This window comes from Hippopotamus amphibius, chromosome 6 (assembly GCF_030028045.1).
Source record: "Hippopotamus amphibius kiboko isolate mHipAmp2 chromosome 6, mHipAmp2.hap2, whole genome shotgun sequence".
NCBI lineage: Eukaryota > Metazoa > Chordata > Mammalia > Artiodactyla > Hippopotamidae > Hippopotamus > Hippopotamus amphibius.
In genome coordinates, this window is record NC_080191.1 from 7,764,227 (window position 1) to 7,776,365 (window position 12,139).

General features: G+C 37.1%; 1 protein-coding gene across 1 annotated transcript in view; it reads left to right on the forward strand.

Moving 5' to 3' along the window:
• METTL24 (methyltransferase like 24) overlaps window positions 1-12,139 on the forward strand; it is a 112,665-nt gene that overhangs the window by 79,185 nt on the left and 21,341 nt on the right. The window lies entirely within an intron of this gene.

Below are 12,139 nucleotides of genomic sequence, written 5' to 3' on the forward strand. Positions count from 1 at the left end.
ATAGTGTGAAATCAGAGAGTGTTATACCTCCACTTTGTTCTTCTTTCTTAAATTTGCTTTGACTGTTTGGGGTCTTTTGTGGTTTCATACAAATTTAAGGATTATTTGCTACAGTTCTACTAAAAATGCTGTTGGTATTTTGGTAGGGATTGCATTGAACTGTAGATTGCTTTGGGTAGTATGGGCATTTTGTCAATACTAATTCTCCCATCCATGAGCTTGCAATATCTTTCCCTTTATTTGTGTTATCTTCGATTTCTTTAATCAATGTCTTATAGTTTTCAGAGTACAGATCTTTCACCTCCTTGATTAAATTTTTCTTGGTATTTCATTCTTTTTAATGCAATTGTAAATGGAATTGTTTTCTTAATTTCTCTTTCTAATAGTTCATTATTAGTGCAACAGATTTCTGTATATTGATTTTGTATCTTGCAACTTTACTGAATTCATAGTTTCTTCCTCTTCACTTTTGGGGGATATTCTGAGGAGGCTAGGTATTAACTTTTTTTTAAGTGTTTGGTAGAATTCCTGTGAAGCTGTCCTATCCTGGACTTTTGTTGTTGGGAGGTTTTTGATCACTGATTCAATTTCACTCTTAATAATCAGTCTGTTCAGATACCTATTTCTCCATTATTCAGTCTTGGGAGATTGTGTGTTTCTAAGAATTTACTGATTTCTTCTTGACTATGCAATTTGTTGGTGTATAATTGTTCATAGTAATCTCTTATAATCCCTTGTATTTCTCTGATCCTAGTTGTAACTTTTTCTCTTTCATTTCTGATTTTATTTATTTGGGCCCTCTTTCTTTTTTTTCTTGATGAGTCTGGCTAAAGGTTTATCAATTATGTTTATCTTTTCAAAGAACTAGCTCTTAGTTTCATTGATCTTTTCTATTTTTTTAGTCTATATTTCATTTATGTCCACTTTGATTTTTATTATTTCCTTCTACTAACTTTGGACCTTATTTGTTCTTCTTTTTCTAGTTACTTTAGGTATAGTGATAGATTGTTTCTTGAGGTAGGCCTGTATTGCTATATAATCCCCTCTTAGAATTGCTTTTGCTGCATCCCATAGATTTTGACACATTGTGTTTTTGTTTTCAGTTGTCTCAAGATATTTTTTTAAGTTTCTCTTTGATTTCTTTGTTGATCCATTGGTTGTTTAGTAGCATATTGTTTAGTCTCCAGTATTTTTTTATTGTTTTTTCCAGTTTTCTTCTTATAATTGATTTATAGTTTCATACCAATGTGGTTGGAAAAGATGCTTGATATGACTTCAGCCTTTTTAAATTTATTGAGACTTGTTTTGTGGACTAACATATGATCTATCCTGGAGAATGTTCCAAGTACACGTGAAAAGTGTATATGTCTGCTTTTGGATGAAACATGCTTTATATATATACTAAGTCCATCTGATCTAATGTGGTTTTTAAGGCTGATGGTTTCCTTATTGATTTTCTGTTTGGATGATCTATCCATTGATGTAAGTGAAGTATTCAAGCCCTCTACTATTATTGTATTACTGTCAATTTCCTCCTATATATCTGTTAACATTTGCTTTATATTTTTAGGTTCCCCTATGCTGAGTGTATACATATTTACAAATGTTATATTCTCTTCTTGGATTGGCCCCTTTATCATTATGGAATGCCCTTTTTTGTCTTTTGTTACAGTCTTTAAAGTCTGTTTTGTCTGGCAGGAGTATTGCTACCTGAGATTTCTTTTTGTTTCCGTTTGCATGAAATATCTTTTTCCCATCCTTTCACTTTCAGTATGTGCGTGTGTCTTTAGGTTTGAAATGAGTCTCTTTTAGGCAGCATATAGATAGGTCCATTCAGCCACCATATCTTTTGATTGGAGCATTTAGTCCATTTACATTTAAAGTAATTATTGATAGATATATACTTATTGCCATTTTCTCAATTGTCTTCTGGTTGTTTTTGTAGTTCTTTTCTGTTCCTTCCTTCTTTATTTAGTCTTTTCCCTTGTGATTTGATGATTTTCTTTAGTGTTATATTTGGTTTTCTTTCTGTTTATTTTTGTGTATCTTGTAGGTTTGTGGTTAACATGAAGTTTATATATATTGATCTATATATAGCAGATTGTTTTAAGCTGATAGTCACTTAAGTTCAAATGCATTCTAGAAGCACTACATTTTAACTACTCCCTCACATTTAGTGTTTTTGACATCATACTTTACATCTTTTTATTTTGTGTATCTCTTAACTACTAGTTGTAGTTAAGCTGATTTTATGACTTTTGTCTTTTAACCTTCATGCTAGCTTTTTAAGTGGCTGATCCATTGCCTTTACTGTATATTTACCTTTACCAGTGAGAATTTTTCTTTCATATGTTCTAAAATTTCTAGTAATAGCCTTTCCTTCTCCACTTCAAGAAGACTCTTTAACACTTCTTGTTAGGTCAGTTTAGTGAGGATAAAGTCTTTTAGTTTTTGCTTGCCTGGGAAAATCTTTCTCTCTCCTTCAATTCTGAATAATAACTTTGCTGGGTAGAGAATTATTGATTTAAGTTTTTCCCTGTCAGCACCTTAAATACATCATACCACTCCATTCTGGCCTGTAAAGTTTCCACTAAAAATCAGCTGAGGACTTCCTTGGTGGTGCAGTGGTTAGGAATCCACCTGCCAATGCAGGGGACATGGGTTCGAGCCCTGGGCCAGGAAGATCCCACATGCTGTGGAGCCACTAAGCTTGTGTGCCACAACTACTGAGCCTGTGCTCTGGAGCCCATGAGCCACAACAAGAGAAGCCACTGCAATGAGAAGCCCATGCACTGCAATGAAGAGTAGCCTCTGTTTGCTGCAACTAGAGAAAGCCCACACTCAGTAACAAAGACCCAATGCAGCCAATAAATAAATTAATTAATTAAAAAAAAAGAAAAATCAGCTGATAGCCTTATGGGATTTTTCTTGTATGTTTATTTGTTGATTTTCCCTTGCTGCTTTTAATATTCTCTCTTTAACTTTTGCCATTTTAATTATGATATATCTTGGTGTGGGTCTCTTTGGAGTCATCTTGTTTGGGACTTTCTGTTCTTCTTGGACCTGGATGTCTGTTTTCCTTTCTCATGTTAGGGACATTTTCAGCCATTATTTCTTCAAAAAAATTATCTGCCATTTCTCTCTCTTTTCTCCTCCTGGGACCCCTATAATTAAATGTTACTACATTTGATATTTTCCCAGAGGTCCCTTAAACTATCCTCATTTTTTAACATTCTTTTTTCAGCTTGGGTAATTTCCACTACTCTGTCTTCCAGATCACTGATTTATTCTTCTGTATCATCTGATCTACTGCTGATTCCCTCTGGTGTATTTCAGTTATTATATTCTTCAGCTCTGATTGGTTCTTGTTTTTCTATTTTCTAACTCATCATTGAAGTTGTCACTGTGTTCATCCTCTTCTCCCAAGTTCATTGAACATCTTTATGATCATTACCCTGAACTCTTAATCAGGTAGATTACTTACCTCTGTTTCATTTTGCTGTTTTTCTGAGGTTCTGTCTTGTTCTTTCATTTAAAATATATTCCACTGTCTTTTCATTTTGTCAAATTTTCTGTTTTTATCTAACAAATTAGGTAGGTCTCCTGATGCTGGAAAAGTGTTCTTATGTGGGAGATGTTCATTGGGCCCAGCAACATGCTCCCCTCTGGCCACATGAGCCAGATGCTCCAGATGTCCCCTGTGTGGGCTGTGTGTGCCTTCTACTGTAGTGAGGCTAACTACTGAGGGTGTATTAGTGGGTGGGGCTTGCCCCCAGCATGCTCGCTGTGAGGCCCTACCTTGTGCAATTGCTATGGGCGTGCTGGCAAGTGTGACAGGACCCCTGTGCATCTGGCTGTGAGGCCTGGTGGTACATGACTTCTGCAGACACACTGGTGGATGGGGCAGGCTCCCAGCACTAATAGGCTAGAGGAAGGATTCCAAAATGATCTGCTAACACAGGTGTCAGCATGGTGAATGAGATCACAAAAATGGCTCCTGCCAGCATCTCTCTCTCCAAGGGGAGTCCCAGCTGCCTCCTCTCCCTCTGGAAGGATTTCCACGGTCAGCAAGTGGGCCTGACCCAGGTGCATTTCAAACTGCTTCCTCTGGCACTGGAACTTGGAGCATGTGAGTTTTTACTCATGCCTTTTAAGAGTGGAGTCTTCCCTACAGCCCTCCAGTTCTCCCAAATATAAGCTCCACTGCTGTTCAAAGCCAGATGTTTGGGATGCTTGTCTTCCTGGTACACAGCCCTGGGGTGGGAAGCCCAATGTGGGCCTCAGATGCCTCACTTTTGGGGGAGGACTTCTGTGGTTCTGATATCCCTCCCAATTATGGGTGGCTATGCTGGGGGTGTGGGTCCTGATTGGGCTGCATCTTTGCCCCTTCTACCCATCTCATTGTGATTCCTTCTTCATATTCTTAGTCATGGAAAATCTTTTCTGTTAGTCTTTGTGTCATTCTCAGAGATAGCTGCTCTGTAAGTAGTTGTAATTTTGGAGTGCCTGTGGGAAGAGGTGAGCTCAGGATCCTCCTACTCCACCATATTGATACTAGCCCCTGGGTCTTGTTTCTTCATCCCTTCTGTCCATTTCATGATATTCTGATGCATTTAGACTATTGACATTCAAAGTTATTATTGATACAGTTGGATTAATATTTATCATATTCAATATTATTTCTATTTGTTGCCTTTGTTCTTTGCTCCTATTTTTCTCTTCCACTATTTTTCTGACTTTTTTGGTTTTAATGGAACATTTTATCTGATTCTAGTTTCTCTCCTTGTTTAGCATGTTGATTACATTTCTTTTTTTTAATATTTATTTATTTGATTGTGCTGGGTCTTAGTTGCAGCTCGCAGGCTTCTTAGTTGTGGCACCTGGGCTCCTTAGTTGCAGCATGCAGGCTCCTTAGTTGTGGCATGTGAACTCTTAGTTGTGGCACGCATGTGGGCTCTAGTTCCATGACCAGGGATCAAACCTGGGCTCCCTGCATTGGGAGCATGGAGTCTTAACTACTGTGCCACCAGGGAAGTCCCTACACTTCTTTTTTTAACTTTGTTTTAAGTGATTGCCCCAAAATTTGCAATATACATTTACATGAATTCAAGTCCACTTTCAAATAATGCTATACCACTTCCTGGGTAGTGTAACAATTATTTCTAATTTCTCCTTTGTGTCATTACTGTCATTCATAATACTTATATATAAGTATATATGTATGTATATATATTTTTAACTTTGTTATACATTATATATATGATATAAACATAAGCATACATGACCAAATGCACCTTCACTTATTCCTTCTTCTATGCTCTTCCTTACGTTATATGGATTCAGTTTCTGACCTACATTATTTTTCTTCTTTATAAAGAACTTTTAACATTTCTTATAAGACAAGTACACTGGCAACAAGTTTCCTCGATTTTTGTTTGTCTGAGGAAATTTTATTTCTTCTTCACTTTTGAAGGATAATTTTGCAGGGTACAGAATTCAGATCAGTGGTTATTTTCTCTTAACACTTTAAATAATTCACTCCATTCTCTTCTTGCTTGCATGGGTTCTGAGGAGAGGTAGGATGTAATTTCTTCCTCTATAGGTAAGGTTTTTTTTCCTGTGGTTTCCTTCAGGATTTTTTCTCTATCTTTAATTTTCTATAGTTTGAAAATCACATGCCTAGGTGTAGCGTTTTGTTGTTTTTGTTTTTGTTTTTGTTTTGTTTTGTATTTATCCTGCTTGGTATTTTCTGAACTTCCTCGGTCTGTCTATCACTAATTTGGGGGAAATTCTCAGTTGTTACCGTTTCCAGTATATCTTCTGCTCTTTCGTCTTTTTTCCCCTTCTGATATTCCCATCATGTGTATGTTATATCTTTTGTGGTTGTTCCACAGTTCTTTGATGTTCTATTCTATTTTTTTTTCAGTCTTTGTTCTCTTTGCTTTTTAGTTTTGAAAATTTCTATTGCTATCTCCTCAGTCTCAGATATTCTTTCCTCAGCTGTATTTAGTCTACTAGTAAGCCCATCAAAGGCATTCTTCATTCATGTTTCAGTGTTTTTGATCTCTAGCATTTCTTTTTGGTTCTTTCTTAGGCTTTCCATCTCTCTGCTTACATTGCCCATCTGTTCTTGTATGCTGTCTACTTAATTCATTAGAGCCCTTAGAATATTATTCACAGTTGTTTTAAATTCTCAGCTTGATAATCCCAATATCCCTGCCATGTTTGATTCTGATGCTTGGTTTGTCTCTTCAAATTGTGTTTTTTGCCTTTTGGTGTGCCTTGTCATTTTTCTGGATAGCTGGACATTGATGTACTGGGTAAAAGGAACTGTTGTAAATAGGCCATTAGGAACGTGGTGGTAGAGGAGGTGTTCAGTAGTCCTATGATTAGGTCTGAGTGTTTTAGTGAGGCTATGCCTCTGGCTGTGAACCTAAGAGTTTCACAGATTTTTTTCCCCATTTCGAGGCCAGAATGACTAGAGTAGGCTGCAATTGGTTATTTCCCTTCCCCCAGATTGGTTAGGCTGTAAGACTATCCCAGGTCTTCACAGGTGGTGCAGTGGTTAAGAATCCTCCTGCCAATGCAGGGGACAAGGGTTCAATCCCTGGTCCAGGAAGATCCCACATGCTGCAGAGTAAACTAAGCCCATGCACCACAACCACTGAGCCTGCACTCTAGAGCCCGCAAGCCACAACTATTGAGCCCATGTGCCACAACTACTGAAGCCTGTGCACCTAGAGCCTGTGCTTCGCAACAAGAGAAGCCACCATAATGAGAAGGCTGTGCACCACAACAGAGAGTAGCTCCCGGTCTCTGCAACCAGAGAAAGGCTGCTCATAGCAACGAAGACCCAATGTAGCAAATAAAATAATAAAATACATTAATTAATTAATTAATTTTAAAAAATGACTATCCCAGCAGGTTAGACTTTGATTAACTAGTTTCTCCTGAGGGCAGGTCTTGTTAGAAAACACAGAATGCTCTGGCACATTTCAAAATGATTCCTGTCCCTTTCCCTTACTTGGAAGCCTGAGGGGTGGTTCCTCTCCCTTTCCCTTACTTGGAAGCCTGAGGGGAGTTTTCTCTGTATTTACTGTGGGTGGGAATGTGGTCAGAGTTCTAGAGATAAATGTCACAATATTGTGGGGACACGCCTCCCCACCCCCAACCCCTACCCCCCTCTCCATGACTGGGTCCTCCTAGAGTTTTTAACTCTCAGATTTGTTCACATGAAGCCTCCAGCAATTTTTCAATTTACAGTTCAGGTTTTCCTGTTCCAGTTGCTGTAATGGTTTCAATGCTTGAGTCTCTGCTCTGTTAAGACAAGAGTCTCTGTATTCTCTCTGTATTTCCTGTCTCTCCAGTCTTGGGGGCAGCAATTTGCCCTGTATTTTCTCCTCTCTTACAATCTAAGCAAAGGTGTTGATGTTTCAGTCTGTTGAGATTTTTACTTGTTGTTAGGATAGAGTAGCAACTTCCCAGCTCTTTACATGTAGAACTGGAAACCAGACTTTCATCTTCCTTTTTTTTTTAACTTCATAAAATATCTTGAACACTTTTACACATTATTAAACATTTCATCTAGATATATTGCAGTATTGTTTGTAATAGCAAAATTCTTGAAACAGTATAAGTGTCCATTAAGAGGGGACTAAATAAGTGAAATATATTTAAAATCCATACAATTGCATTCTCTGTGACTATTTACAAACATGCTATAGAACTATATTTTGCTAAACATAAAGATATCCAAGGTAAATGTTAAAGGCCCAAAACAAAGAGCCAAACAATGGGTATAGTATGTCACCCACTATTTGAATAAAAGTAAAGAGTTTTACATACATATGTATGTGTGTGTACTTTATTGGTAAAGGTACTTGGGTAAAGGTACTGGAGATTCTGAGGTATGAGAAAGACATTTCATTGTCCTTTCGAAGAGTGTGAACATTTTTTTTTACCATGTGTATTTTATGCTTTTTCTATTACATATAATGAAATACCTATCTGCAATGTAAGTTTTAAGAGCTATATATATTCTAGTTAATCAATGTATTCGAGTTTATTTTACTACTCCCAAAATGTTAGACATGTAGATTATTTCCAATTTTTAACTACTATAAACTGTTCAGTGTTAAGGCTTTTCATACACGTTGCTAAATTACCCTCAGGAGAATTTGTACCATTTTACTTTAAGGGGATTCTTACAGTGAATGTGACTGCCTACTTCTTTGAATTTCCATAAAGATTTGTTTGCATGTCTTTGCTTGTTTGTTTGTTTGAATGTCTTTTATAGAATGTAGCTAATTCCTTGTATCATAATCATCTGGATACTTAGTGTATCTTTGTGATAACACTATGTGTCTCTGTGATACACTATGAAATTTCTGAGATAGTAACTCTGTCATATTCGCCTTTTCTCCACTGCAGCACACAACATAGTGCCTGCTCCATGTGAAATGTGTAGCAAATAAATACAGGTGCAGTGGAATGAGTTAGTTTCGCACTGTTAGTGAGCATCTTCCTAAAATGATGGTAGTGAAACTTCAGCTGGCTGAGCATCTGGAACTCATAGCCCCCTTTATAGACCACTGTACTCTTTGTGGAACATTATGAAATACCAATATGTGTAATTTAATGATTTGACCTAGGGATAATTTTACTAGGAGAAAACACAACTCTTTATATGTATGTGATATAAACTCACAACAAAGACCTCATGTAACCAAGCTGTAGAACTAAGCAGAATTAACTACTTTAGCTAATTAATAATTTGTTGCCACCTTTCATTCGTTTTCCTTCTATTGGCCCTTGGTGTCAGTTAATTAGCAAACTGTATGAAGGCTTAAGAAACACTGATGAGTTTTGTCATGTGGGAAATTACCTTGATGCAATGTAGCCTCCAAATATACCACTAGGTAAACTATCCCATGGGTTATGGATCACAAATTGAGGTGCTTGAGTCACATGGTTTTTTGAATCAATTAAAAACACAGTGAGAAGTAAGGGGAAAGAGATGGAATAGGTTTATGTACTTAGGTTTGGGTACAGGTGTGGTGGAAGGACCACACTGCATGAGTCCTGGTCAGTTGGTCAGTCTCTGACCTCCTCCTCCTCCTCTTTCTCCCCCTGCAACCCTTCCTCTCTAACCAGCCTTCCTTGCTGATGCTGCAATTATAAGGAAAAGACTTGAGGTTTGGAGCAAGAAGGCTCAATTAGAGACATACAGGGACAGTTGTGTCTAGCCACAATTGTAAGCTCACCATTTAGTCTATGAGCAGCTATGGATTTTATCTGTCAGACTACCTGTGGAGCTAGAATGGGTGTAACCAATGGGTGGCCAATTTAAGACTTCATAAATATTCAGGGACCCGTATACATCATGTATATGTAATGTTTAGTGACAATTCTAATGCCTCATGTATATTTGATGTTTAGTGACAATATTAGTGTTTACTCAGCATTTCTATTCCTTTCTATGTTCAGCACATCTATGTATTTTATTCATGCCTCATGTCTCGTAAATTACTTATCTGTAAGTACCACATGTTACAAGTTTCACCTTTCCCATTTGATTTCTCATTTTCTGTAGCAGAATTTAATATTCTCAAATAAAACAACAAATGCACATTACTAATTTAAACCTTAAAATTAATAAAACTGTGTTGATTAACTTTGTTAATCCACTTCAGCACTTAAGTGTTCAAACACCCCCATGCAGTGTTCCACAGGAGCCTGAGACAGTCATTATAATAGGCCTGAGTTAATAAAAAATAGAGTGAGCAAAGTGAGGTTTTTGACAACCCCATAAAGTCATTCTGAGCTTTACTCTTGTGGTACAGAAATTAGTTGTAGAAGGTAGAAATGGGTATGCACTTATCTTAGGACCTTCCCTGGAAATTGTGTTTTCATTTTCTAAAAACAAGATTTCTTATATGAATTTGTTCTCTTATCACTCAATTCCCTTAAAATTGATCTGCAGAAAAGAATTATTTTGGCATATTTTTAAGCCCCATAGTGCCCAAGACACTGCTTTATGACAAGTAGGAATTTTTCTCCTGTGGTTAGATTCTGGTTAATTGAGATTTTGGTATTCAGCTGATGGCTATCATTTCAGAGATGGCTGCACTGGAAGGTATGTGTTTGAGGAACAAAGCTAGGATCTTAAAATTTGATAGAAAATTGAACTTGCCAGACCACAAAGCCTCCCCCTCCTTTAACCATTGGTGTCAGTTTCTTTCCTAATTTAGGTTTTAACACAAGCTGTTTCAAAGAGGAAAGTAAAGAGATGATAAAGTTTAACCTCATCTGGTTTTCTTGTAAAAAGTGACAATATGTGGAGAAGCCAAAAGCATGAGCAAGGGACATAAACAGCAGGATTATTCTACCCACTAGAGAGTCTGCTCTCAGAATGCCCTTTGTTCATTTAACAACACAGGGAGCCAGAGATGAAGGACCCAGCACACTCAATGAAATAATTACTTAGGGCTCATAGAGTTACAGGAAGTAGAGGGACAGGCATTTGGCCAGCAGTGTGGTTTTTACATAAAACAGACATGTGCTAATGTCATGGATGGCACTTTCAATAAGCTTCCCCATGGCAGTTATCCAAACTTTTCTCCCTCATGGTTGGGCCTATAACAGAAAAAGTTGAAAAACATTTATCATGTACAGAAAACCAAATATCAGATTCCTTAAAAAACTAAAAAAAGAACTACCATATGACCCAGCAATCCCACTACTGGGCATATACCCTGAGAAAACCACAGTTCAAAAAAGTGCATGTAGCGCAATGTCCATTGCAGCACTTTTTACAATAGTCTAGCACAGGAAAGCAACCTAAATGTCCATCAACAGATGAATGGATAAAGAAGATGTGGCACATATATACAATGGAATATTACTCAGCCATAAAAAGGAATGAAATTGAGTTATTTGTAGTGAGGTGGATGAACCTAGAGTCTATCATACAGAGTGAAGTAAACCAAAAAGAGAAAAACAAATACTGTATGCTAATGCGTATATAAGGAATCTAAAAAAATGGTAGTGATGAACCCAGTGGCAGGGCAAGAATAAAGCTGTAGATGTAGAGAACCAACTTAAGGACACAGAGGGTGGGGGGACAGGAAAGCTGGGATGAAGTGAGAGAGTAGCACTGACATATATACACTACTAAATGTAAAATAGATGGCTAGTTGGAAGCTGCTGCATAACACAGGGAGATCAACTTGATGATTGGTGATGACCTAGACGGGGGTGGAATAGGGAGGGTGGGAGGGAGTCATGGGAGAGAGGGGATATGGGGATATATGTATAAATACAGCTGATTCACTTTGTTGTACAGTAGAAACTGGCACAGCAGTGCAAAGCAATTATACTCCAATAGAGATCTGAAAAAAAAATTAAACAAATATTCTCTTTGCTTCTTACACATTGTTATCAAGGATATTCTTTCATTAATGCTTAGGGGAAGTCAGGTTAATTTCACATGGTTTAGTTCAATTCAGAATATTTCTATTTATATTTTTGACATGCTCAGATAAGTGTGTTTAATCAAAGCAAATTCACTTATTTATAAGAAGACTCTGAATTCAGTAAACAAAATAAAGAATAAGATAGTATGGATAACAAAATCTCCTATCCAAGTAGAAGAATGTTAATATATTGAAACAGCAAGAGAAACTAAAAGAACTTTGGCTTTCTATAACATTTTCCTGACAAAGATTCCTGTAGTATAACTAAAATGCACTTTTTGAGGGGCTTTTCCATTTAGAGCAGATTTAACAATCATAGATATAATATAGGGTAGCAATTTCCAAGAAATTATTGAATAGCAAAGAATAAATGAATCCTGTTCCCTAGGCAACCACATGGAGGGGTATAACATTCCTCAAGCTCCTGAAATGAAGTTTAAAGTTGCTACTATTTTTGGTTTTGGCTTCCTCTGAAAATGGTTTTTAGGCCTTGAATTTTTTTTTTTATATATAATGAAGTTTGAGCCCTTTCCAACTCTTCTCTCTGTAACATTAGTCTTGTATATAACAGCCTCTCCATCCTTTGATCTCAGCATGTGTGGCTCTAAGAGAAATGGCCACCCTGGAAATAAGATCAAATTGGCAATGGAAAGTAATATCATGAG